The 24,246-nt window shown below is 49.9% G+C and overlaps 1 protein-coding gene across 1 annotated transcript in view; it reads right to left on the bottom strand.

The window, feature by feature from the left end:
* The window catches only part of LOC122367262 (thrombospondin type-1 domain-containing protein 4-like), a 102,619-nt gene that overhangs the window by 77,407 nt on the left and 966 nt on the right, over positions 1-24,246 (bottom strand). The window lies entirely within an intron of this gene.

A 24,246-nucleotide genomic window follows, 5' to 3' on the forward strand; every position in this document is an offset into this window, starting at 1 on the left:
ATCTCCCAACCGACCGTGCGGGGTAGGTTGGGATATCCGGACCGTTCCAGCCCGTACAAAGTGTCTCATTTCCCAATCCTGTCCCACTCCGGTCCCGATCGGGGTGGTGCGGGCTGAGTCCGAAAATCCCGATCGGGAACGGAGTGGGATTGCTGGCTGGGACTGTAATGATATCGCGATGAAAGCTAAGTAAAATGTCCATAATTTTACGGAATCATTGACACGTGTCACGCCTGTCACGTGGCATGGCATCACTTCCACTATGGTAGCCTTGAAGGCGGCGGCCATTTGCATTTAGGCACGAAACGCACGGAACTGCATAAAATAAAGTTTTTTTCTTTTTTGCTTATGTATACTTAATTTAAAAATATGATGCTAATATTTTGGTTTCTTTAAATTAATTCAAGAAAGATTGTACGCCGCTATCGCTAAAAAATGAAGAACCAGAAAAACAATGTTGCTCAATTATTTTCAATTGTTATTGAGCCACATCCCAGCCAGCAATTCGCTTGGGCTAAACTATGGCAAACGTCGGGCAGCTTGGGCTTGGCTTGGGTTTGCCCACTTCGATCAAAACCAATGCATTTTCTACTTGGGCTGAGCTTGGGTATGCCGCAGCTATGCCCGAGTGTGGCCAGCTGCAGCTCAGCCCGACATCCGCCCGCGCAATCAAAGCAGGCTCAACTTGGGCGGAGCGCGGGCTGATCAAGCTGGCTGTCTCCTTTGGCTTATTGGAGTAAAGCCTGAGTTTAGCCATACTTGATCGGCTGTTCACGCATGCGCATTTCTGCGCCAGTCACGTTTTGCTCGGGCTTACATCGGGCTACCGCCAATCGTCGCACAACTAGGGCTAAACTATGGCTATCCGGAGCTTGCAGAGCGGGCATACCTCGGGCAGAACATGGGCTTAAGTCGGCGTTTTTGTGTCATACGCCGACTTTAGCCCAAGCCCTAGCCGACTTTAGCCCGACTAAAATCTCGGGCTAGCCGCACTTGAGCCTGCCTGGGCCCGGAGTAAAATTGCTGGCTGGGATCGGGTTTTGGCGCAGCTGCGACATTTAAAAGTTCTTAGATGTCTTGTGGCGTATATTCGGATGCAGTATGAGCAGAGCATGGGTCCCGAAAAATTCCTCAGAAACTAGAGAAATTATCGGACACACACGACGGGTACCATATGAATGCGGGTGAGACTAAATGCTTACTTCGAAATTTAAGCTGCGTTGCGGCATTGGCGGTTATGTGCGGCGTGTATGCCGCATGATTAGTAAGCGGCGACCACTAAATTAAAAACTCAATAGCTTTGACCTGTTTTCAATGGATAACACTGCATACCAAAAATGTCCATCGCTCTCGTCATAGGATATTTAGATTTAAATAACTAACTTATCTACATCATCGTTTTGAACCAAATTAATACTTTCAACTTGACCCTCGCCCGTATAGGTGTTTTTTTTTTCCAGCCGCGAACGTATAAGGTATAACCCCTTGCCGTTTCGCTCCTGATCAAGCTAGAGCTTCGCGGAAAAAAAAAACCAGCGTGTTGCCCGTGACGAGAGGAAGCCGATGATACCCAATTTTAAGGTCCTAGGTCATCGGTTGACCTTCCAGGTCAGGTCAATGACCCAAAAGGCAGGAAAATTGGGACCTGTTAGAACGTTGGACGTGGTGAACGTGGGACCTGAAAAAGTTGCACCTCTATGTAATATGTGGGTTCGATATACTGTGTGACGTTCCAAAAACTATTTGGGAAAAGTTGCACCTCCGGAGAGACGGACGGACGGACGGAGAGACGGATGGACGGACGAAGAGACTGATGACGGACGGACGGAGAGAGTGACTGATGGACGGACGGATGGAGAAACGGACGGACGGATGGACGGACTGAGAGACGGAAGGGTGGACGGACGGACGGACGGACTGAGAGACGGAAGGGCGGGCGAACGGACGGAGAGACGGACAAAGAGATGGACAGACGGACGAGAGAGAGAGAGAGAGAGAGAGAGAGAGAGAGAGAGAGAGAGAGAGAGAGAGAGAGAGAGAGAGAGAGAGAGAGAGAGAGAGAGAGAGAGAGAGAGAGAGAGAGAGAGAGAGAGAGAGAGAGAGAGAGAGAAGGGTGGTGAGAGAGAGAGAAGGGCGGTGAGAGAAAGGAGGATCAGATGAAGGAAAAGACTTAGAGATATGGATATTACTTGTCAGAGACTCGGGGAGGACGGGAAGGAGACTGATACCTAAAGAGAGGAAAGATGATCGTGAGCAAGGGGTTTGGGAGATAGGTAAGGAGACAGGGGAAAATGAGATTTTATTGCTCCGGTCCCAATAACACTTCCCAAAATGAAATATAATTGGTCGTAATTATCGAATAAGAATCGGAAATTGTCAATTGAACGTCTGATTTGCTTACATCGATCCGCCCTATACCCTGTTTGACATGTTTGCACCAAAGCCAACTTGCAGGCTATACATCGAGCCAGTGGTATATACTATACAATAAACACATCTCTCCCGGTGGTATACCTGCATAGAGCCGAGACCTCCGGCTGTATTTTCCCACGATCAGCCGGATTGCAAAGCCGTGTATTTTTCGTCCGTTGCAGGCGGCCGGCGCAATCTCCGTGAAAGAAGCGCTCCAGTGACAAAAGTACGAGCAGATCGCCTAAATGCCGGTGGCCGCGAGAATTTCTCTAGTTTCTGAAGAATTTTTCGGGACCCATGCTCTACTCATACTGCATCCGAATATACGCTGTCTTGTGTTCAGTTTTTAAACTGCTATTTGCGAATCAAGCCAAGACCTAATTATATTTTAGGAATGCTTTTGATTACATTGCTAGGGATTTCTTTCTGTTGAGGAGAGCAGGAAAGAGAACACTAAGTAAAGAAAATAAATTATCCACAGGATCTTTTTGATGTTGAACGAAGTTGAGAATTTGTGGGGTGATGATGAAGTGATAGATGCTGCCTTCAATATTAGATGATATTGGTGAAGCTAGTGCTATAAAAACAGGGTTTTGACCTTGGGATAAGGTAACTGCATTGCAGTGAAATGGAGAGCAAGACAAGGTCAAGAATATCAATCACAGACTCCTCAAAACAAAGTCAAATTTGTTACCAATGAACGCTTTGGAAATTTTGAGTAAGGTAGTTAGAGTATGTTTTCCAGTATACAGTGAGTTAAACATTGATACATGTTTAATGCAATGTATGTAATGTTTAATGTACATGGTTTGCACATTAGCTTTTTTGTAAGATAATTATCCTCATGGTATTGGAATTTGCTGGCACTGATCAGGGGCCCGGGAACGATTTTCAAGTTGGGGGGGCGAGCCTAAAATACCTGACATGATGCATATGGAATAGTGGCGTAGCTGGGGCTCTTAGGGGACACGTCCCCCCCCCCCATTGGGTTCAAAGGGACCCTCGGGTCCGAGGGACTCTTGACCGGCGCCATTTGACCGCTGAAGGTTAACGATGACCATATTTCGACTCAGAAGGGCCCCATGGGGCTCGTTAGAACACCTCATGGGCCCTAAATAGCCACACTAAGATCTCCATAAGGACCCCACTCCGGCTTCTGAGGACCTCTTACGGCTTTAAGGGTCCCTCGGTGGTCTCCAAAGGCCGTTACTGGCCTCTGAGAGTTCTTATCGGCCTATGAGGGGCCAGTTCTAGGGGCATTTCCCACATGTGATGGTCCCACACTTATTTTTCTGATGGCCGAATAACGGTAACTTTGGGGAATAACGGCAACTCATCGGCGCCTGTGAGGGCCCACAGCGGTGCCGGTGTCTCTAAGGGTTTCACACGCCCAACTCTGAGTGCCTACACCAGTGCCTATATTAAAGTCCTATATCGGTGGCTCTGAGGACCCAACGGCCAACACCTGCGCATCTAAAAGCCACCCATTGGTGACTTTTGAGGGCCCCACCGGCGTCTGACAGTACCATGCCGGTCTCTAAGTAAGGACCACACAAAACTTCATCTGCCGGCCTAAGGGCCCCTTGCCGGTCACTGAGAACCCCCCGCCGGCTTGTAGAGGGTTCGCGTCAGCGGCTCTAAAGGCCCCACTCCCGTCTGTAACGGCTCCACACCAGCGTCTATGAGAGCCCACAGCAACGCCTGTAAGGACCCTCACCGGCGCCTCTGAGAGAATCACAATAGCACCTCTGAGCGCCCACACTGGCACCTGCATGACAGCCCAGTGCCTCTAAAGGCCCCTTACCGGCAGCTCTGAGGGCCCTACGCCGGTGATTCTGAGGGTGCTACCGATAACCGAAGGCACCACACCAGTACTTAGTGTCGCTGAGCTTTTATCCCATACCGGCCTTCCGAGGGCGCCACCTAAGTGCACTCATTGCCCCACACCCCGCCCTCACACCCGGAGCGTGTAAACTGTGTTATGCCTATAGCAACGATTTTACCACCGTTGTACGTTATGTGCATATTTCTCAAAGTTGACTCAAAATGGTCCAGCATAAAATATGGTCTGCCAAACTTATGGCCAAGGTCAGGCCCAAACCAAAGCGGGATGACAATAGCAGATGTTGTCAAATCGATACTGTATCAACAGAAACAACTCAGCTGGCAAGGAAAATGCCGTGTGTTGATGTTTAGATGCATAAAGGAAACAAGAAGGAAAGAAGTATGGAAAAGTGAGGAAAGATCCTTTCTCGCCGCCTCAATGTTGAGGGGGCGCCGCCCCCTCGGCTCTCAAGTTGGGGGGGCAAGCGCCCCCGCTGCCCCCCCTGTTCCCGGGTCTATGGCACTGATAAGTTGCCATTTAACATTGGTAGACTGATGTGTTTGATGCTGCAGTTAATGTGTTTGCCCATTTGTTATGACATCATGCATTTGGGAGAAATATGTCATGGTTGTCCTTTTTCTTCATCCAATGTCATTTAGCAAATCAAATTTGAGTTCAGAAGGTTTATCAAAAATGTTTTAATTTTTTATCACAGTAGTTGACTTTCATAATACCGACAAAATACCAAATGCTTTTGGTATAAAATACCGAATACCGAATCGGTATCGGTTCGGTATTGGTATACCGAAATTTTGGTAACCGATTGACACCACTAGTCCACACCGCGGCCAGGGGGCCCCTGGGTCCACCGTACCGGATAACATCAGAGGCGGCCGCCGACCGCAAAGGCGGCGCCGCCGTACCCTCGCCATTCAGCCGTGCACACTGCACACGTTCAGCCCTGCTACAGCCATCCAAGCATACTCCACGCTACCCTGTTTTCTGGCCGTTCAGCCCAGACTTCTCCAGCTGTCTAGCTCTCTAGTCAAACCGTCTAGCTCCCTAGTCAAGCCGCCCAGCTCTCTAGTCAAGCCGTCTAGCTCTCTAGCCGTTCAGCCATCTCCATCCGTCCCTCCGTTCAGCACCCAGCCGTGTGTGTTTACGGGCGCGTGAGACTGGCCCGGCGGCGTCACAACACCTCTCCCGGGGGTCCATCCGACGGACAGATACAGCGCCCCCGCCCCGTACGGCGAGGAACTCACAGTCACTGCCCCGAGTGCTTATCGTGTCCATCTCAGCGGAACGGCAACCATCCGAAAACGAACACAATGCACCGCACAATGGCACGTGCATTGCCCAACTGCTCACCACCCGCCGTAATTTATGTATCTCGGCAATCCAAATGAGCCTGTGCTCTGCCAGTGTAGTTTGCTTATATTGACATTGACTTATCGGAGAACGGGCGTCAGAGAGCGCTCCTGTGTTCATTCATGCTTGCAAGATATAGACGTTGGCTGGGCTGCCGTATAGGCGGCGGGTAGCTCCGGTAGCTGTACGATACGCTGCCGCCGGTGACATCAGCTATGGAGAGACGCGCTCGGCTGCAGGCTGGACACGGGGGGGGGGGGCAGGGGGCAGCGCGTGCGCCCGCTGACATGACATGACAGCTGCGGTGTAGGAACATCAGCGCCGTACCGACGGGCATAATTTGTGACCTTCTGTCCAGACAACGCGGGTAGGGAGTGGGAGCGTCTGCTATGAAAGGGAACTCCATCGATAGTGATAGTAGTAGGCGGTTTCACTATCAAGGAGTTATGGTAGTCTCGAGTGAAAAGAAACACAGTGTTATCAGGCGACCAGTAGTTCTTGGCAGAGCTAGAAAAAAGTGCGCCGTACAACTCGTCACGGTGAACGGAGGGCCCTCGAGTCGACTCGTCTAAGCCATGTCTGTCTCAAGTAGAGCTGAGATATGATACGGCTCAAGAGCGCGACACTGATTTCTTTCCTTTCAATTTCATTATTCAGGCTGTGAAGCCTCATGTGATATTTGGTATTTATTTGCAAGGTGCTAGCATCGCATGCCTCCTCGCTTTATCGATTTGAGAATTAGGCAATAGAAATCACTTGAAATTTGAAAACGACCTGATTGTTCAACGAAAACATTTATTGTGTCGACTCTGCTAGCGATCAACGACGAGCTGTCAATCACCGACTGAAAGTCCCGGATTAAAAACCAGTCACGTGGACCCAGTGGACGGTATGATCACAGCCACACTTGATCAGTATTTTCCAATACATATTACTTCTGTTAGCATATTTTGAATATCAAAGTTACGCTCGCACACACCATCACTTTCGCTGAAAGGCCAAACCCCTTCAATCTCTGCTCCTCTCCATTCTCGTTCCATGACCTTCGCCCCGGCCACCGCCAGGACTGCCACGGAGCGTCCGAATGGGAAGGTGTGCTGCGCACGACCACGCTGCACGGCCGCACAGGACGTGCCCTGAGCCGCCGAGCCGCCGGACGGAGTCTGCATCCCAACTGACCACCGGAGTCGAGACGGACCGACTCCCGCCGGGCCGCCGGGTAGCGTCATCGAGCGATGAGTCATCGCGCGCGCCGGGGAGGTCAGAGGTGCCGGGTCAGGTCACAGAGGTGCTAGGTCAGGTCACAGGTCACAGTACGGCGTCACAGGCAGGGTGGATGTCAGGACGGCGACTGGTGAGATCAGAGGTCACAGCGGTACCGCCCAGTGCGGACCGATAGAGGAGCCGAGATTTACAGTCGGGTCATCTGTGCAGGGACAGTGATTTAGGGCGGCGAAAACCAACAGGATCGAGGGGCCGCAAATGGCGCTGAGTGGCGGGCGGACGCCGGATTTATGTGTGGGAATGATGTCGGACATGCATGGCAATTGGCGAATCGGCAGGGGTGCGCACCCGGGAAGGTGCAGGCTGTCTTCGGTAGATACAGCGCCGTTCATCACATGGATTTAGAGACACTCAAAGCGCACATGACGCTCATGATTGCTCGGTTACGACAAATCATTTTTGTCAGTAAAGCACCGCCGATCATTCGAGACCTCATGCTGCGGTTTACAATTCTACAATTCTACCCACAACTATGCAGGTATAGCCTATAACAAATATCCTCTCTAATTTTCGCTAATCCGATTGATCCAATAAATTACTATCATGAACCAAACCACAATAACAGACTCGTTGCAATGCTCCGTTGTGTCGATAAAAATCATGAACAGCACAACCGTCAAATCCAGGCCTTGAAGGACCCATAAATACAGCTTCCTGTTGCCCTCTAGTGCCAACAGACAGTTGAGTTCGACGATCGGGTCACTCGCTGACAGGAACTTTCAGCCACGCGCATTGCATCATCTGTGAAACTAATTAATCGCGAACATAAACAATCGAGCCAGCCCAGCTGCGGTGATAGCTGAGCTGTGTTTCATGGCGCTGTCAGCCCACCCAGAGCAGCACGGCCACCCGGACCAGGTCACCTCTGACTCAGCCGGGGTGACCTGGGCTGGACGTCCCTTCCCTCCTCCCCAGCACAGGGGAGCAACAGAGACACAGAAGCAGTCCTCTGTCACTATCCTAGCAGAGACACAGGGCCGGCCGGCCGGTCGGGCGCAGGTTAATCACCCACCCACCGGTCCTGTCATGTTCTCACTCCTCAGAGGCGCCGAGAGGTACCGTCATGTTCTCACCCCTCAGCGGCGCGTGGAGGTGCCGGCCGCTGACAGTCTGATGTATGACTCTCCGCGAGACACGCACCCCGTGCCCCGTCCGTTACCGGGACGCTGCGGGCGCGGCGCAACGCACACTGCAGACGCTCATTTATTGTCGGCAGATAAAGTCCCGCTGGCGACACCGGCCGGTAGCGCCGCCCGACACACTGTCAGAGATCACCGGAACAGAGTCCCAGCGCCTGACACACTGTCAGCGACCACCGGAACAGAGATAGACGGGGGCGGAACCGGTGGGGAAGAAAGGAAGATACGAACAACGGAGATTGCAAGCCAGCAAAGACAAATAGCCCACTAATGCATTTCGAATACATTAGGCCATATAAGAGGGCGGATAGACATTGAAGCGATAAACGGAGAGTCCTAAAACATCAGATGAAGAAAGTGGCTTACTATTAAGGATTTACTCATTGCACAGGACAACCCAAAAGTGTTGGCAAATATATGTTTGTGTGCATTTGTTTGGCTACATCTTCAAATCTCAAAACGATCCTTAAACAGTGCTCTGCATTATCATAAAAGCGCAAACACAGTGGCTGATGGTCACCGTCTGCAAATGCGATAAACATGCACCGTAAAGTGCACACTGCACCGTTTCACCACTATCCAGAGTTGTAAACACACCTACACAGCGTCAGTTTATGTCCCGAAAGAATGTCCTATCACCGGCCAGGAATGTGCGATATAACACCTCCGCATTCCCCGAACGGCTCTCAGCGGATAAAAACTTCTGAATGTATTCAAACAAAGAAAACAGTACAAACATGCACCTCAAATAGGTATACAAATATGCACAGATAACTACAGCTAAGGCTGAGCTAGACACGATAAGTCAGGACACTGAGTAACACCGCGCATGAGGTATGGAGCCAGGTCTGGGTCCGCCAGAGGGTCGCGGCTCAGATCGACATCTTGTAGCACAAAACTTGCCCTCATTTCCTCATATATCTTTCTATACATTATAAGGCGAGTAGAGATTGAGCTGATGGATTTTGAGGGTGATGATGGTATGTCTTGGTGTCCGGCAAAAGAGTGGGATGCTGATGGTGTGTCGTAGTCGTGGGTTTCAAGCGCTGGGGATGGTGGTGCTGTTGGGTTGGATTGAGCTGGTGATCGTGGCTGAGGGAGGGTGTGAGAGAAGTGGGCCTGAGTGTTACGGGTGTCATGATAAGTCTGTTGTTTCGGTGTATGATGTGGAGCTGCACGTGGTGGTGAGGTTTGGTTGGCGGGGCTCATGGAGGAGGAATGATCAGCAGAGCCTCTTATTGCTACCGCGTTTCCGCGGATGACGGCAATATAAATTTTTTGCCATAACCAGGCCGTCTCGCGCCTCTCGCCGGTTACTGCTGTGATCCTACGGCCGAGTTCCTGCACTAGGTTGATGGCACTGGGGCCAACAACGCCTGATGTTTCGACCGCCAATGGAACGAAAAGGTACTGGGATGATAAGGAGGCGTACCGCTGCACCTTTCGATCCTCTGCGGCCCGGGCCGCTCTAAAAGCCCGTCTCTCTGCCGAACGTGCTCAGTGCTCACCACATTTCAGTATCTCTACTGTCTTTGCGCATATCGCCAATGCCCTAGATCCACCGTTACTTCTCCTTACCCCGCCCTCCATGGCCTCTCCCTTCCTCTCCCTCCCTTCTCCTCTCCTCTCCTCTCTTCTCCTCTATTCTCTTCTCCTCTCCTCTCCTCTCCTCTCCCTTCCTCTCCTCTCCTCTCCTCTCCTCTCCTCTCCTCTCCGTCTGGTTCCACGCAGCCCGGTCAGCTGGCGGGGGCGGACCGTTCCGGTAACCCGTTCCGGTAGCTCTCCGTCGCCCGCCCTCCGCCGTGGAGCCGCCTCTGAGGTCAGCCCCGCTGTTTGTTTGTACAGTCTGTCTTAAAAGTACCGCGCAAAGTGACGGTGGATCCATCAAGCCTGACCGAGGAAGGGCCTGCTTTAATTTGAAAGTCACCGAACCCATTGACCTGGGGAATGGACGAGAATGTCAATTGGTTCGGTAACTCAAATTATAGCAGGCCCTTCTCGGTCAGGCTTGATGGATCCACCGTCACTTTGCGCGGTACTTTTAAGACAGACTGTACACACAGCGACCGCATGGGACTCGTCCTTCACACCTGCCCGCCGCCGGAACACAGACTGGGGTGAGGGGAATGCGTCACCGCGAGGGGGATACATGGCCAGACGCGGGGAGTCACACATGACGACTGAGCTGACTGAGCTCAGACTGAGTGACTGGACCACACAGAACGGAAGACCGAATTTCGAGGTGAATGAGAAGCTTCACCGACGAAACTGTGGTTACAGCGAGTGGGTTACTAAAAGAGCCACACAACTGCCGAGTGACTAGCTGATTAACTGAAATACTGCATATACGGAAATCTATTGAAACCTCCTTCAGTCAGTCACTATACAGTCGCTAATGGAATCACGCCGGAGCTCTGGGATTCCACCGGATCCGTTCCATGGGGTCCAGTGTAGAGCTCTGGAGCGCGGGGTTCGTTACCCACCAGCTGTGGCATCCCGCCGGGAGAAAACCGAGCAATACGAAACGTGAAGCGTCGCGATGGCTACAGATCATGAACTCAGTGTGGAGTTGAACTACAGAGACATGGAGCAGAAATGAGCAGACCCGACTACATAAATCTTAATCACGGAAAGAAGCACCAATATGGAGGTAAGCCGAAGACCTGACCACTGATCATACGCCAACCCAAAGCCCAACTATGCCTGCGTTCAGCAGGTATCGTGATTATTGATAATCCACAACCTTCAAGACGCCAGTCGACCTCATGAAAGTTTCCAGGGCACAGACATCCTGGCCTTGAATCTGGCTTCTTTAAACGGGCACGAACAAAATGATTACATCAAAATTCAATTAACAACATCGTACCTACTTAATTCCTGAGTCCGGTGACAATGATCGGCTTCTTTTATCGACAACATGATGATCAGACATGTTCGAAGACGTTTCATATGTTCATGGTGCATTGTTAAGTACCGATTATAGCCACTGATAGCAGTGCGTCGATAATAAATGTCCTGTTGAGTGGCATTGTGAGGTGCGTGCTGAGGTCACGACATGCTGTCTCTATTAGCTGAACAACAAAATCAACTTAGCGCGAACGCAAGAACCCGACTACCAAAAAAAGCCACCAACAACCATTTCAGCTTCCGCCGGATTGAAAACGGATACCCAATCGCAAAAAACATCATTAACAATAGACGCGTTTACATAGGGTTTGTTGCAAGCTTATATCTCCGTCCGTGATGTTGCAAAAGATGCCAATGGTGCTTAACAATTTACAAAATGATCCCCTCTAAATATTTGAAGACCATTGCATCGAAATTATCGCCCAATAAGCGAGCTAGAGCCTCGTCAAAAATGCTATGTAAACGCGATTAATCAAACGACACACGAGTAAGACCGTCGTCGGTAGCGGTTTCCGACCCGCCCATCCGTATCACCACCGCCCCCCCCCCCTCCCCCACCTCCAGCGGGTAACACAAGCCGCATCTGAAATGCAAACGGTCCGCGCGCGCCCCTAAGTAGGCGCAGATGCAAATCGGCCTCATTGACGCCGGCGCGGCCTTGGCTGGCGCGTGCGCCGGCCGCCGCTCGCGGCCCGTTCCAGTTGAATGTTCCCTCATCCATCCATCGTCCAAGGAGAGTGGTGGATCTGTGACACGGCCCATGGCGCGCTGGCGCCGACCCGGGCCGCGCCAGGAGCGCGTGCCGTATGTGTGCTGAGGTCGGTGGCACTGTGCGCCGTCTGGGGCATGGGAGGGAAGCGGGGAGGGGGTATGGAAAACGAAATGTTAAAGGGACCCTCCCACCTTCAAAAAAGTTAATGAATTGGCATGAAAGTGATGTCCCTTGGTTCAGAAAGAGCGAAAACGAATATCTACCAAATTTCACCGAAAAATATTCACTCGTTTTCAAGATATTAGGCTTTTACTTTTGTTTACTTTTTGGGATCTCCCCTGTTACTAGCGACTTTATTTGGAAGCAATAATTTGGCAGCCTTAAAGTGCGGCAGACGTTGCGCGCAAAGCAGCGTATACCACCACGTGTTAACGATGGTTTTAGTCTAAGATTTAAAAATCGTTAGATCTCCGCTGACGTCACAAATTCTAAGGGGGCATTCCAATGCATTAGCCCCTTAGAATCCGAAAACTGCAAGTTTGAAATTCCATATCTTCGAATTAAAGCATTTTTCGATGTTGTGAGTGCCCAAACCGGTATTTGCAGGCCATGGCCACCAATTTGGCTATCTCAACTCAAAACTAATGTTAAGGTGGGAGTGTCCCTTTAAGTTGAGAAGAAATGGAGGGAAGCAGATGACGACCATGCTGAGCATTTTCCTTTTGACGGAGACATGTGCTAAATGAAGATACAATCCATTTTGCTAGGAATGTAGCAATATCGTACCGGAATGCGTTGCGGGGACAAAGTCATCCGCACTGGCAGGCTATCGAGCTCGGCACGACAGTTCTACCGTGGTCCGTGACTCCGTACAACAAACAATCAGCCCGCTGCTCAGCATTCAGGCGACCCTCTTCCAAACGGCGTGTTCACTGATACGCCAACATAACCGGACAGATTACCGTGGGATCAACTACTCAAGAGGTCGGTTTGATACCGACCGACGATAGACTGGCCGCAGATCCTGTGAGATTCCGACTAATCTACCGATGTTCCGCCTAATCCACTGAGATTCCGCCTAATCCGCCGACGCAAGGGGCGAGTGCACCGGTAGCACTCTATTGTTTACTGTCGGCACGTGCAGGATGGGTCGGACAGGGGCGTTCTGTGACTAGCGGGGGCCACCGATCTGAGAGTTGTGACCTGACCATAGCGGGTCTGATACTGGGCATCGACATAACCCGACTGCATCATTGCATCCTGGCCAGCCCTGGATTAAAACGCACACACGTCTGTTTACCATCTCCTGCTGTCACGCGGCACCCTCACTATCTACTCCGCTGATCGGCCATTCTTCTGGTGCCCTATTCTGCTTCTGTCGCCGTTATAGATCGCCACCGTCCGGGTGTCGACGTGTGAGACTGAGGCGGCAATTTGTCAGCCGTGCGCTCTCTGTCCGTCTGTCCTCCTATCGTCCCGTCCGCTTGTCTGTCAGCCTGCCTGTCTGTCAGCTTGTCTGTCAGCCTGCCTGCCGGCCTGTCTTTCCGCCCACCCATCTGTCCTCACGCCTGTCTCTCCGCCTGCCCGCCTGTCCTCCCGCCTGTTCGCCAGTTCGTCTGTCGGTCTGCCCGCCTGTCTCAGAGTGTGAACGGCCAGCTCCAGCCTGCCTGTTTACCGACAGAGGACGACCAGTCGCCACACACCTGATCACCCGGCCAGAGATGATGATGGATCACACCGCGTCAGAAGTGACTTACCCACACCACCACCGGCGCAACGCGACGGAGCGGCACCTCAGAACGGCCTGGCGAAGGAGAGTCTGGAACTCGGTGGTTGCAGCTGTGAGTCTCCTTATCGGACGCTTGAGCCTGACGGCTACGCGCCCTAACCCACCAAGAAGAAGAAGGCTGTAAGTCTGGGTAACTGTGACTGGACAAGAAAGCTTTACTCGTAGGACAATTGTGACAAGGAGACTGGGACTTGGACGGAAGTTGAATGACTGAAATCTGACTGGTCTGCTTGTCGAGAGAGTGACTGTGACTGAGCAGCCGGACAGCTTGTGTAGTGTACAGAGTCAGCTGACCACTCCCGTAGAGCCTGTTTTGGTCTATGGCTGAAGGGCGGGTTGTTACATCACAGACTTATGTTGCCGTGTGCGATACAGCACAATGATAGCCTCGGTGCTACCCGTGGCTTCCGGCCCCCTCCAATGGTAACTTCAACTTGGTACCGGAGGCATTCTGCAATGGGCCAATTTCATCTGCATAAATATCCACGAGAAATGAAAATTGGGCATTCGTCAGAGGAACGGCCACAGGTATTCATAATCGCTGTCAATGAATGTCAAAGCCAAAGTGTGCCACAGAATTCTTCTCTCAGCGTTCTTGCCAAATGTTAGGTGAACGAAGCTCCGGACCCGGTTCGTTCCATACCCAGACTTCCATGCAATGTGCTGAACACAAACGGCGGACCGACTCTCTGTATTTGTGGCGCCAAGGTCGAGACTCGGTCAGGTGGCGGCGACTCGGTCCGTTCCGTGAGCTCGCATTTCCTGCTGCCGGTTCCAGGTGACGCCGCAGTCCCAGTCATTCTCTCCAGCTTACATGCAAGCTCACATAATAAAGTTGAGGGTTGTTGTCACAGGGACGTGTTTCGAAATCGGAAGCGATGTGTGGTTGCATCACGATAACGAGTACCTACCCAGTGGTTTGGCGAAGCTCTGCAACATACAGCCAGTAGCACGGACACGACACGCCATGACGCGTCGTCATGGCTCGCTCACACGGCATCAGAATTAGAGTTGCAAAATTTCCCTACCGCACTACCGGCATGCCGGTAATTTTTCACTACCGCAGGTTTTTTCGTGGTATCTGGCATGTCTTGCCGGTAGCATGCCGGTATTTTTGATTTTGCACAAAAAAAAAATTATCAGCATATGATTCAAACTTAACTTTGGACACTAAGAGGCTATTGAATTGTAATAACAGCAATCTTAGCCACTGCAAAATACATTTTGTGGTAGAAGTTCCATTGCTAAGGGTAGGGGTGACACACGAACCTCAGCATTTCACAGGTTTGGCTCTAATTAGAATTGTCAAGAATCTTCTGTGGTCTATCAAAGGAAGACAAAGAATACTCATTCATGTTGCAAAAGCACAACCAATTAGTAAGTCTGATGGTAGGTAATAGGCATAATACAATAACTAAAATAAATAAATGTTCATGGCAACATTCCCTAGGCAAAAGGCAGAATCAAAACAACACAAAACACATTGTTTGGAAACTGGCCTTGAGTCCTGGGATGTGGTCTGAGATACTCTACAAAGAGTTTGACACTGAAAATCCAGCTGAAAAGGCAGGTGTTAGTTAAAGTTAGGCCCTGAGCCTAACTTTGGTCCCAAAATGAAATGAAAATGAATTAAACTGGCATTTTGTCTTATCTTTACAAGAAAACACAACATGCAGACCAAATGAATACAAAGTGGCGCAATGTGGCGCAAAGGCAACCAAGGATTGACTTTTAAGATCATCTGTCCCCTAATGAAAGGATGTAAGCTGATGACGTAATATTTATTCATATGCCCTTTTGGTTGAATCACTCAAGAGAAATCAATTTTCTTGTAGTGAATAACACTCACAGTGTTGATTTCATTGGAATTCAATATCGTGTTGGATGATTTTTATGAATAAAATCATTCACGAGGCAGAAGTTTGCAGTCCTAAAACCTTTTTTTTTGCAGTGTTTTAATCAGCTGGTTAAAAACTGTATGGCGCATCTGTTTCGAAATCCTTTATAACCATGTGTTTGTTCCCGCGTTTGAGATGGGGGAGGATAGGTATTATATCGTTTTTATTTATACATATTATTTGGTGACTTCTCAGGACAAGTGAGTTATTAACACATATTTTTACATGATTCGTATCTTACTCACCAGCCAGCAAGCCATGGCGGATAGGATGATCTTGGCGGATAGGAAAAAGCTGATGTTGATCTCGCTTCCTCAGTTCATGAGTCCATGAGTTAGGAACATGGCCGAATCTGTAGTTTTTTATATTGTGATTTGCGACTATCTATAGTTCATTATTTGGTTGGTACCTGCAATATTTTAGGAGAATGTGGAAAATAAGAACGCTTGTGGCAAATGTGATTGCTGCTCACTGTGCAATCTTCAGAAACACATTTCAGTAATTCAAGTTCTTTTTGTCCTTGCTTTTTTGATGAATGTGTTAATGCTTTTTGTAGGCAATACCTTTTTGATTACAGGTGATATTTTAACAGCTGTAGACTGGAATGGAGTTTCAAAATTGTGGTATTTGTGGGGCGAACTCAGGCAACATCAGGCTGCTGGTAGTTTTGGTTGGACAATGGGTGGCTGCTGGGTGGGGCGGCTACTGAAATTGCCAAAATGTTGCATCTCATGTAGGGGTAAGCCAGAATCAAAAATGCAGGTTTTTTGGTATGCCGGTAATTTGGCGGTTTTTTTTGCTTGGGGCGTGGTAGCATGCCGGTATCCCAGAAAATTTTTGTGGGGCGGGGCGGTGCCGGTAGCAGCCCATTGGGAAAACTTTGCAACTCTAATCAGAATGTCTTCACTTCGAGCCTCTACCAGATTTCGAAGACCGGTTGAATAATGGCGGAACTTATTGGAAGACAATTTCCAGTTTGAATGAATTGATTAAAAATATAATCCATCGTCAAAGAATCGGTACCAATATCGGGACCTGACCTGTGGCCCAAGGCACATGTCCCTCCAATGATCCCATTCAATCTCAGTTATTTGCAGCGCCTACATTTATTCGATCATAGGCTTTGACGGAAAAGAGGTTTTCGAAAAGGCAACGTGTACGACTGGTGACCTCAAAGCTCTTCGAGTGACAAAATATTTGCGAAGTTCGTCATGCCTTTCCAGTTTCATACACCTAACTTGTGCGGCAAATTCATGGTACAAAAGACCACTGCCGCTCCTTTGCCACTGCGAAAATAAAGCAAAACTGAACACGACTCCTCATGATTTAGTGCTAGCCATCACTGCCACCGAATTTTCTGCTCATCGCCAGCCCTCAATAGATCACACCCAGATACAAACCCGTGCAGCCCATAAAAGATCGCGGCATCTCCGGCGCACCCCAGCAAAACAGCACCATTACGGCGCGCCGCGACCGCCGCGTAATCGTCGCCACCCGTCCACAGATGGTCGCGCCGCGCGCCACAATGGTCGCGGCGGTGCGCCACAATACCGCGGCGGTGCGCCGGGCTCGTCGCCGGGCGTCAGTAAACAGGCGCTGGCCGGGGTGTGCTGGCAGCAGTTCGCTGATGGTGGCGGATTATCGGAGGGCATCTGGCGATATCAGCAGGTCTGAGCGGGCAGCCCAGGGGATCGAGACTGAGCTGCAGGCAGTGACGGAGATCAGCGGGACGGTCCCACGGTCAAACGGCGACCGGGGCGGAGACGGCAATAATTCACTCGGCGGGGCTTGGATTCTCCACAGATATTCCAAGGTAGTTGCAAAGCATAGCTGTCACTGATAGAATGTGGTTTTACAATCAATGTCACAAAAGCAGAAAGGCTAATTTGGCAAAAAAAATACTCATACGGTTAAGAAAAAAGCAAACGTTTGCGCTCACCATCAGCTGAGTAGTTGATAAATGATTCTCTCCATGATGAAACGGACTATTTAATTAGCCTATTTGGGCATAATGCTCCTATGGAACTGGACACTGGTCTGGTGGTATGGCGTCAGGCACTCTTTTGAGAGCGAATACTCGTTCCAATATGGCTTGAAACCGCGGTGGCTGAAATTCGATTTATCAAATTTGTTCAATGATACCTTTGATGTGGTTTGCACAGGAAACCGCCAGCAGCTCAGTGGTCTAAAAATCACTGGTTAGGGATCAAAAACGGATATAACAACGCACGCAAGTATGTGCAGGAAATAATTTAGCCATAGTAGGAGCAGTGCATTTTAAAATGCGGTTTCAAATACCTGCAACACGCACAAATGCTGGCCACAGCTGGCAAGGGTCAACTGCAACCTTCGCCTAACCGTCTCTGAAATAATGAAATATACAAGTTCATTAGCTGACAGGAATTTAATAATAATGGCCGCTTCATTCAAAATAATGGGCAAAACTCGGCAAGACCGGTTGGGTCCACTGTGATTTCATACATAGCAGCACGAGCATTTCTCGTTTGAGCGACAAAAAGTTTTCTTCAAGTTGGCTACCAGCGCCGCAAGATTCGTGACGGTCGAAGCGATAATTTATAGACTGCCAATCTTTATTTTTATTGCCGACCAAATACATCTGAAAACCTTCCTATAACAGCCGCTAAAGACGCTCTCTCCTCTTCCATACCCAATTACAGATCTCCTGTCCCTGCTCTCGCCTCCTCCCAAAACAGTCCTCTCATACTCTCCGCGCGTTCCCTCTCCACGCAGACGCAGTCCTCCCATCCTCTCCTCTCGTTCGCTCCTCACGCAGTTGGACGCTCGTTTGACAGGTCGGCGGCAGTGTCAGACGCGGACAATCGGCTCTGATGAGACGACGGTCGCCCTCTCGCCATCCGTGGGCGGACCTGTCTCGGACTGCATCGACAGCCGCCCAGCGCACCGGAAGGTCGCGCCTGACGGGGTCAAACAGTGGCCTCAGACCAGCACCGCACGTACGTGGATTCGCCAGAGGAGACACGCTGGTCTGCGAGGTCCTCTCGACGGGAACTGACGGCTATTCATGTGACTGAAGCAGCCCTGACGAGATGGTAGAGGTTTGATGACACGAGTGCCATCTCAGTGAAATCAACGCAATGTGTGCAACAGCATGCAATCAGAAACGGCGACTCATAAATCAAACAGGCCTGACTCGACTAAAGGAGAAGTAAGTTCATGATCAAAACGTCAGATCTAATTTGGTTTATTCTTTACTTCTTGGCTCTAAGCAGCGCCCTCAGCCGATATCGCTTCTTCACAACCACGAAGTAGCGACTCTCTTGTCATAGCATCAATCCTAAAACTCACCCGGCAGACTCAACCGACTCTGCCCGACCGAGTCACAACTCACGAATGACTCAGAGTCTGTATTTGGCACTCGGGAAGACCGGTACTGTCCACTGTAACGGGTACCGACACCGGCGCCCCTGGGTGAAAGAGACGGCAGCCGCACCCCCCCCCCCCCCCTGGTCAGAGCGCCACCGCCGCTCGGCAGGGGTGCTCGAGTTACCCATATAAGCCGCGGCAGGGCCACGAGCGGCTTACAGCAGAGGGAGAGAAAGAGAGAGAGAGAGAGAGAGAGAGAGAGAGAGAGAGAGAGAGAGAGAGAGAGAGAGAGAGAGAGAGAGAGAGAGAGAGAGAGAGAGGAGGGATAGAGGGTGGGGAGGAGGGAGAGGAATAGAGGGAGAATCAGAAAAGGGGAAGAGGGAGAGCAAAACAAGTTCCCACTCCTCTCCGACCATGGAGCATACATACATCGACAAACAGCAGCCGCTGCCTTTCCCATGTGCACTGTGCACTGTGCAGGTCGACTGCAGTTCGCGCTCTGCAGCTGGGGCCGCCCAGCCGGGGTGCCGCACGACCCACGGCGCCCGGCCTGCACCGGTGCCGGGTCAGCTCAGCGGGAGGACGGCACGCGGGTCATCAGAGCACCATCAGGTGTCAAACGGCCGACGGATAATCCACAGTGATGAAGTACGGCCTCAGAGGCGTCCACTGACTGAAGATCAGCCCCGGCTCGCTCCCCCCAATCCCTTAATCGTGGATGGCCAGGGACAAGCACGGAAGGAGATTATGGTGAGCTGATTGAACGATTTGATGGAGGACTGTATCGCCAAATGAGCCGTTCGATGTGGGAATATTCGCACACCGCGAGTTGATACAGCTGAGGCGAACCTGCAGCGAATTCCATGAATCAGTGGCTTGGCTTTCATTTGTTGCACTAATTGACATCGATGATGAGACCCAGTGACACTAATTTGTCGCGATTGATACGATCGAATGCTATTTATCGGAAGCACACTGTGTTTCGTTTTACGGAGAATCAATGATAAACTTTGAATGATACCTACACGATACAGTTTCAGAGGGTCAATGCTCCAGGCAAAAAGGGCATGATTATTAGAATCAGAGCAGTCTCCTAAACAATACGGTTCAAGTATGGTGCCCACTGGCGGATCCAGAGGGAGGGGCATCTGGCGCAAATCCCCCCCCCCCGCAACGCCCGACATCGACAAAATTTGCCTTTTTCTCAAATAGAGAGAAGACCAAGCTACTAATATTCGGAAAAGTTTGTTCTAAACCGTTCAACAGTACATAAGGAAGCGAAATCCAAAGAGCTTTTTTATTTTGGATAAACTTTTTGGGGTACCTATGCCCCCGTAGCGTGCCAGACCACCTTTCTGGACCCACCAATGAGAATGCAATGGACGCTGTTATCATTATTGACAAGGCCGCCAATTCATGGAAGCAAACACAGGACTGAGGATCACAAATAGGCGGCTTCCCAACGGATGCTCATGCTATTTCAGAATGAAAATATTCAATGATAAATATTGCGCACATGCCCAGGCCCGCAGGCCTCTGGCTGTACGCTGCCGCGGTTCCAGGACCCCGTCTGTTGTTTCAGCGCTCATGACCGCGCGTCAGTGACTCTGACCTTGGACCTCACCATTGTTCTACCGCTCATGCGAGCCTCTAAAACCGCCAGCATGGGCGCAGATGCACTTTAAAACACAGCTGACTCGATAACAGAGCATCATATTGACTCTACCACACCAAGCCCCGCTCACTAGTTTACAAACATCTCTCTCATTATCCCTCACAGAATAGGTCACTACTTTAGTCGACCCTCGACTCAGCACGGACAGCCAGCCCACCTGTGAAGCGGGTAGGGGTCTGCCCCGTGTCTCCACGCAGTCTGGGCTCAGCAGTCAGCACACAGCCTCCGAACAGTCTAGGCTGAACAGACACAGCCTCCAAGCAGTCTGCACAGTACAGACATGACCGTCCAACGCCCGCCGTCCCTTTAAAAGGATGTCCCTTGTCCACCAGTGACGTCAAGTCATATTACGTCACTGGTGGAGCTTTGACGACCTCGGTCGTGATTCAGTGTGAACCCTAGGCGTGATTTCGGAGTGGGACCGCCACTGTCAGCGTGTAGAATAGGGTGCGGGCGATTGGTATCATGTCCGAGGTTCGACACGGGGCGGGTCGCGTTAGCTGCCCTGTCGATCGCTATCCCCCGTGTACCATGTCGGTAATGGCGACGGAACACGTGTTAGGTAATGGCGATATCAGGGGAGGCTGACTGGAAATCACCCAGATGGGTCACAGATAGCGGGCCTGTTACCATTTGGAAATACAAGATCACCACGATCAAATGGATTAAGTTACACGATTCTCGATCCACACAGCCAATGGTCATTCCTTTAAATGCATCGGTTTCACAAGCATGCCTATGAAAGTATGAAGAGATCTATCACTTCTTAGGTAGCAACGCCGATTGTGCGTTGCCCATCTCTCGACATGCAATCAACTAACCGTAGAGAAGGTTTTGGGCCAGCGCAGCACTCTATAAAAGCACTAAAAATATGTTACCGCAGCACTCTATAAAAGCACTAAAAATATGTTACTATAAACATTTTAAACTTCAATAGATTCACACAAAAATACGACCGATCAGTCTGTGTCTCATATACACCTCGATCTAGCGTAAAACGTTATAATCGGCAGTATCCACGTTTTTTTTTTCCAATCTGAAGCCTAACGCCACGCTAAGCCATCAGCCCTGCGATCACCCAATGACACCAGTAGGCGTTTGGCCAACAGTCGCGCCGCGCCAACCGGGCTACCTGAGCCAATGACGCGGCGCAAACCTCTAATTGCATTCGCCGAGGCATTGTTGCATTGTGGTAGCGGCTGTCGGAGGGCATTGTTCCGCGAGTGGCGCCAGCTGACCCTGATGGCTACTTCTCCCTGCCCGCCGGAGGTGGCGGCCATCCGTAATTCACCGGGCGACCGCGGAAGGTGGAGAGGGACGGGTGATGCCGGGGAACTTACTGACCCGGCGGCGGCACGCACTGCACTGTGCACAGTGCACATTCAAGTTTTAAATACATGGAAGACGGATTGTTTTATTACATATCAAACAAATGCAAATGAGTCTTCCACCTTGAGACGACGAAGGCGGCTATCAGACATCAAAGTTTGATCAAAGAACCATTCCGCCGTATGAATGAGCGCCGTCAATGTTGAGCATCGTTCATTAAGATAAGAAATAACGTGGCATTCCGATATCCCGATATGCATCAGGCAAACAGCAAACTCACGAAATAGTTATGCGATGAGAACATGACGCCGTAACAAAATTGGACGGAACTTCAAAATAAAAAGTTAGAGCTTTAACTATCAGTTATAGAAGATCGAAACCAATAACTACCCAAAGTCACACTATCTAGACAAACGATTCCCAGGGTGTTTACAATACGACTAAGCACAACCCACGCCAGACAGCCGATTAACATAACCGGTTTGATCTGACAGTCGTGGCAAACCTTTAAATGTCTCGGTAAGCCGGCCGATTCGGCGTTAAATCAGAAATAGTAGACCGATGGGCAGCTACATCGACACATGCACGTACAGCTTCATGTAATGACTAAACAAGGTTTGCAGAACGATTGGCGCTCACTCATGAATATGGATCGAATGGGAACAATAGTCAAAGAGTTATCATTGTACTGCGGCCATTGTGGCAATACGTCGGCATTTATCGGTTGGGAACATGCAAATTAATTATCTAGTTAGTGCACATTGTTGGTCTACGGTGCGTTCATCGCTGCAAATATACCGTGGGAATGCCGCCAGTGGTATGTTACCTGTGATGGCACTGTTTGGTCCCGTGGTGGTTTCAAACAACGATTTACTGACCCGTTAACCCGCGCCCTGGTGGGGTCTGTTTATAACGCGACCTGGTGGGGGGGGGGCTATTTTTTGCCCCCCCTCGTATCTCCGAAACTACTTGACGGATCCTCAAAATTCAAACGGCGTTCGAAAGGCCTGTCAAATTTGTCGAGGGAAACCAAATTTCATTGACCTCGGGGTCACCGATGACGTCACAGGTCAGGTCAAAGATGACATGTTTCACCGTTCACGGGTCATCTAGGGAATGCGCTATAACACCGAAGAAAACGCATTTTGTCGAGAATCAGCGATAGGGCGTCAGTTGCCTAGTACATATGTTGCTATAAGAGGTCACTGACAATACCAGGTCAGGTCACAGGTCAGGTCACCAAGGGTCAGAGCCCAGAGGTCAGGTCACATGAACCTAACATTAGGTACTTAGGTTGTGCGATGCATGTTTTATGGCCAATTTTTCATTTCCAACTCAATGGTGTTGGTTATAAGACTATCAGGTACGGCTTAGGTCACTTTCTGGTGAAGGTCAGGTCAAGGTCAGGTCAAGAAAGGTCAAATTTTAAAGTTGATAGTTTTGCATAAAATGGGTATTGATTCGATGCAGCTCGTCACGGGGAGTCTAATGGTGGTCTTTGTTTTGCGCTACGGGGTCTAGAATTGCTAAAAATTGAGTTTGAAAATTTGACGTCATCAATTTTGAACAGTTTTTTCGCTATAACTTCGCCAAAAAATGAGGTATCAATCTCAAATTTGGTATGTGGATAGAAGGCGGTAAGGACTATCATATATATTCCGGTTTTTGCGAAACTCCAAAAACTTTTTGGATTTTTCGGTTATTATATTCAAAAAATCTATTTTTTTGATTTTTGGGGGTCAAAATCCAAAAATTTCAAAAATCCGAGATTGCAGTTTTGTAGCCCTGTCCATTTTACATCTTTTATGTCTTTATCGTTTTTCTGTATTTGCAAAGCTATAGGCCTGACAGCTCTTCCCGCGAAACCCTTTTTTTGGTCGAAAACGGCAGCACATGACGTCACTCTGACGTCATTTCCAGCCAACCTATCATAGCCTTTGGAAAAATTTTTGGTCACGATGTGTAAAATTGATGTCCGAGAGGGTACTGAAAGTTTCGTGGCGATCGGCGCAGCGGTTCTGGAGATATATCGAAAAGTCTGGAGGGGGGGGGGGGGGCAAAAAATAGCCCCCCCCCCCCACCAGGGCGCGGGTTAAACTGTTGGGTGGCAGCTTTTAAGCATTTAATTATGCGTTACCTTAACCTATGAATAGTTGGATAGACGCACCCGATTCCACAGCTTTGTGACCTATTTTCTCTAGAACGTTGCAGACATTAATGTGTGGCTAAAATGAACCGAGCTATCTGCGGGCAGTGGATGCCGCCGTAAATAAGTGGCAACAAATCAGCTGCGATTTTATCCCAGCGTCCCTAGGCAGGCCCTCACGAGGTGTTCGAGAATGCCCCCGGGGAATAAAATGAATGGTTAATAGTCTCGCCAGCAATAAAAGCATCGGTGGATCATCCAGTTATGAATTTCGCAAACTTAATGATAGGAATTATGTTGCAAATAAGACTACCGGTAAATTAATGTTCCTGCCATGTGCAAATTAATTGCGTCATGTTTAACCGTAAACACGTAATAAAGTAAATTTAGTAGGTTAATGCATGCAAACTAAACATG

The sequence above is a fragment of the Amphibalanus amphitrite genome, unplaced genomic scaffold, assembly GCF_019059575.1.
Source record: "Amphibalanus amphitrite isolate SeventyFive unplaced genomic scaffold, NRLGWU_Aamphi_draft 000860F_arrow, whole genome shotgun sequence".
Taxonomy (NCBI): Eukaryota; Metazoa; Arthropoda; class Thecostraca; order Balanomorpha; family Balanidae; genus Amphibalanus; species Amphibalanus amphitrite.